Source organism: Lacerta agilis, chromosome 11 (genome assembly GCF_009819535.1).
Source record: "Lacerta agilis isolate rLacAgi1 chromosome 11, rLacAgi1.pri, whole genome shotgun sequence".
NCBI classification, from domain to species: Eukaryota; Metazoa; Chordata; class Lepidosauria; order Squamata; family Lacertidae; genus Lacerta; species Lacerta agilis.
The window spans coordinates 21644374-21649650 of NC_046322.1; positions in this window are offsets into that span (position 1 = coordinate 21644374).

Genomic DNA, 5277 nt, shown 5'->3' on the forward strand with positions numbered 1-5277 from the left:
CCACCCGGGCAGCGCCGAGGAGCAGCAGGCGCGCGGGGCCGGCTATATGTTAGGGAGCGGTGCCCCGCCCCGCTCCTGGTCCCGCCCGCCGAGGGCAGCGCCTCCCCGGCCCCCCGCTTCGACGGCTTTCCCGGTCAAAGAACCGCTCTCCGTTCCTCGGCGGCGGGGCGCCTTTTTCCCGCTTGTGTAACTAACTGCTGCAAGCCTGTAGGCTGGGGAAGAGTGTGGGGCGCCCGTCAAGCCACGAGGGGACCCAAGAGGGCCTTTCTTCTACCCCTCACGAAGCTCCTATTTCTTCCAAATACAGTAAACTTCCCCGTGGGGTCGCCGGCCCCCATGGAGGAGGAGCCTGCCATTTTGTTGTGATATTTATTTCCACCCCGCACCGGGGCCTCGTCTGATCTCCCCATTCGAATGGGCATAAAAATAGTCACGATTTAAGCACAGACGTTCAATAATACACTTCAAAACCGGCTCGCTTGTGTTTTTAATTCGTTTATTTAGCAGCTCTCCTCATTTGGCTTGACTTTTCAGACCTAGGTATTGACTGAAAGGCTCCCCCCCCCGCCGCCCCCAGCCAAGCGGATGGGATTTCCTGGCCTGCAAAAAGGAGAAGGTCCCTTCACAAACGCGTGCGAGCAAAAATAGAAAAGGAAAAAGGGTGGCAGATGGACCCGAGTTTTACTGCACTCGGACGACGCCATCTTCCCTCACAGCCACAGAACCTAACTGCCAAGTATCCTCACGCCACGATACAAGCTGTATTCTCAGTTTGTTCATTCAGACGATCTGGTACACGCACCAAGGGTTTTACTGCACTCGGGTCCATCTGCCACATGAAACCCACCAGAAAGGTTGCTAAGCGGTAGCAGTTCCATACGGCTTAGATGTCTATTCCAGGCCACCTTGAAGCCACCTTTTCCATTTAAAAGTTCAAGATGGCTTACTAAAGTTGCATTAAGAATAGGCCTGAAGTGCTTTACACCAGGGGGATAAACTTTTTGATCCACTAAAAAGGTGTGTCGTCTGTTAATCGGATGACCTTTTTAAAAAGCCAGCTGATGGAAAATTACACCTTAGAAGAGGCATCTCCCCCACCCCTTACACAGAAGGGAATGTCTCTCCTAAAAAAATGCTCTTGTGTTATTTGCTTTTAGATTTAAGATACTTAATTAGTCCATTTTAAACTCTCACTGGTTGACAGCCATGGTTAAAATAGTTGCTTAGCAAATTGGGTCCCAAAAATGGCATGGAAATTCTACAAGGAATGTGCAGTGGTGGCACAAAGATACCAGGTGATTCAGGAAAGTGCCTCTATATTTTAGGTGCCCCCCAGGATAGAGTCACTGCTACATGTAAGCTGTACTGCCACATCAAAGCATTTCCAGGCAGCTTATATTTTACTGGTGTATTAGGCCCTCACAAAGTTCCTTCTGATTTCACCTTTACATTGGTACCTTGGTTTGCAAACAGTCTGGTTTGCATACGTTTTGGATTACAAACATGTCAAACTAGGAAGTGCGTGTCCCGGTTTGCAAACTTTTTTTGGATTACGAACAATTTTTGGGGGGAGGCCCCATTGGCGAAAGCGCACCTTGGGTTACAACCTGTTTTGGTTTACAAATGGACCTCCGGAACAGATTTTGGTTGTAAACCAAGGTACCGCTAAAATAGTAGCACAGGACTGCATGGCTGAAATAAAGCAAATGGATGATTATGCAGTCTTGCTCCATAGTACATAGTCCCATGCTGATTCTTGTTGTTTGGATATGTTGTAGATTATGGCATTATTCGATAGAATGTTATACAAACATACATACATACATACATGGCAAGGAAGCTTCCTGCAAGCACAAGTTTGGATCCAGACTAAGTTGCAGTTAGGTTCTACTGAAGTCAACTGGAAAAGTTAGTAAGATTGATAGATTTCAGTGGGAACTGGCACTGTAATACTATCCATGTCTACTCAGAAGTCTCATTGGGTTCAGTGGTTCCCGTGAAATGTGCAACACCTTGTATCCAACCGGTACAACTCTTTCTGATTGCTACTAGAACTTGACCCCAAATCCAAGCCATTCTAATCATTCCATCACATGTGCTGCTTGGAATGTTGGAATGGTAGTTTCTATTAAGAGGTATCGTTATCAATATTTTGACTGTTAGGTGCACAAATGTCATGTTTTGAAAGACTTTTCTGTTGTGCTTTGCACTACATGTGTACCACGTTTCAACTTGTTACGTATCTTTGAAGTACCTTATCCATGACACTTTGAACTCATTTTGACAGTTAGCAAATGTCCTATTTTCAGTTCCCCCCCCCTACTAAACACATGTACAATATTTGAAATGTCAGGGTTGTAGCTAACGTAACAATTTCACTAGCCCTCATATTGAGAAAATGATCTCACTCTGTTATTAATTTGACCAGATAATGTACCAATATGCCATCTGTTAAAACATGTAAAAAGGAGCATAAGGCAGGTGCTAGTTTTCACAGGTCTTGGTCTTCTGTGCGGGGTTGTGCAGGGCAGACATTGCCCTCAATGCAACAATGTACCCAAAATGCAGCACTTTATTCTTTCTGATAGGAGTAAAAGGCAACTCACAACTAAAGGAGGAAGTAACGTGGGATCACTTTCCAAAACAAAATGGTAAATCTGGGATGGCATTTTGATGAGGACAATGTTATGCAATGAACTTGTATGTATGAGCAGTGCAAGTCCATCATAAATTGATATGTGTGCATCAGCCCTGCTCTCTGCCCTAAAGACCCCAGACATCAAAAATCAAGTTGTGTTTTTAACTGCATAGCCCTGTTCTAGACAGCTTATTGTTCATTGCTTTGGCAGGATGGAGAGAACTCGTTATTATATCTTCAAATACTCAAGTCTGTGAAATTTCATGGGAGTGTTGAAACTAGGGGTGTCCTTGCCTTGCCTTACACCTCCCCAGATCTTCTACTCTCTATGCACCCCCTCCCAAACATTGCCACAACCCACTATTATATTACTCTTGCTTACCACTGAACTGTAAGGTGTCCCCCTCAAAATATCCTCTGCCATATTACATCATACTCCTAGGAATGAATGCAACCATTCATTTATGGAGGAGAAAGTAAAGGGATTCAAATTGCAGGGGAATATTATGAGGGCAGTGACCAAATCTGTTCTTTCCCTTGGGGATCTCAACCATTAAAAAGCTAGCTTATTCCTAGCCGTCCAATCATAAACTGTTCTTTACTCCAGGTGACTCTAGTAATTAAGTATCAACACTGCTACCAGCTGCATAATGCTGAATTGTTTCTTGATCACAGAGCAGTGTTATGACCCTAACAGACAGATGTATCTGTTCCAACTGGTACTCCCGTTAGACACGAAGAATTACAAACACTACCGAGACCTTCTAAAAAGAGTACCAAGAGCTCTCCTGCAAAGTAGAAAAGCTCAGCAAAATGGGGTGAAGAGTTCCAAAGTAGAAAACAAGTGTTTTTGTCACAAATACTACAGGGAACTATCCTAAAGAGGAAAGTTTCTTTCAACCTCTTATAGGTTGTTGTGGTTTTGACATGATGCTGAAACCATAAACTTCCCTCATAAGCAAGCCTCTCTATAGAACAGAGAAACATGCCAGGTTGTAACCTGTCACTTAAAAAGCACACCTATGATGTGAAGTTTCTTTAGCTTAATGCCTGAAAAGCAATTTATTCAGGCAAATTGTTCCCTCTGCTGGATCAATGAAGCAAGCTATCAGACTAGTTTTGTATGTTGTGTGATACAATCCTCTACATTAAATTTAGTAATTTCTTTCTTTCTTTCTTTTTCCTTCCTTCCTTCGGTTTCCCAGAATATATGTAAATCATAGCTTACACCACCTCAATTTAAGATGCATGTTGTTTACCAAACAACCTTGTATTTTTAAGCATACTACTTTGCAACTCCTATTAAAATACAATTTTTTGTATGAGAAAAAGGAGAAAGCAACTATTACCAGTGCTAGAGACCTTACTTCCCAGTCTTACTATCTTGTGTTCATGCAGAAAAATGATACATTTCTTAAATTTTTAGACTGGTTTCTGTCGTAAGAGAATTAAAACTTGAAGGTAACAACAACCAGAACCCTGATCTGTTCTTTCCCCTCAGACTTTCGACACTGTTTTTTAATCAGCCTCAGTTCCAAAAACAAGTAAATAAAGCTAAAGCGACAAAGGCAAATCCTCAATATATATATAAAGCGCTGACCAAGCACCACAGCTTGTCAGCAACAAACTATTAACTACCATAACAATAAGAAAAAAAATTATACATAGGTAGTTGCAAATGATTTCAGTGCAACTCTCTAAAAATGAAATGTAGTGTCTTAATTTATCTAGAAAGTCAATCTTTAGTGTTAATAATTGTTAACATCAAGTGTGAACAAAATATATGAACTTCATTTGTTGCATTCCAAACTACATTACAGATCTCAATCATTTCAAGGACTGGCTCATTTAAAAAAACAGGGTTCATCACCAATGGCTTATCCAGATGAGAAAACTGGAAGCTTCAGCTGGTGACAGGAAACATGTCACATTTTGCAATCTCTTAAAGTTTTCCAAAGGCCTTTTTCGTATGGTATATGCAACAAAATATTTTATCCCACTTAAAGCTAATAAATGATACCGACATCTCAATTTGCAAAATACCACATCCAAAATAAGAATAGAAAATTGCACAAGGAGCTCAGGCAGCTGTTAATTTTATATGAACATAAATTGCAACCCAGTGTTGAACCTTGATAGATCTGAGTTCACATTGTGGTGACCCTGGGGCAAATAACTCTCACCATCTTATCAACATCACAGGACTGTTGTGATGATACAGCTATATAACCCTGTATATCTTTTACCTTGATAAATCTTAGCAGGAACTTTCCTATATATTTCAATATTGGTCAGATAAATGTAATACATTCATATTTTGTTTCCCAGTTATGCTGTCTGAGCCCAAACAATGATTTGAAAGAGTTCAGCTGAATATGAGTGGGAAATATTTTATTTGGCTGGATTCATCGGTGGTATCTAAAGACTGAACACAGTTCTTGTAGCTTCTGTATTACATTTAAAAAGTAGGGAGAGAAGTCAAATTCTGTAAAGAAGACGAAGGCAAATGGATGCTTAGAAAGAGGAAGACTGCAGGAGAGAAGTTCCTCTAAGATTTAGGCTTATTAAAAAGTAACGGTTATTTTATTTTTCCTTATTATATCTTTTCTTCTGAAGAACACACTTTTAAATTCTTGATG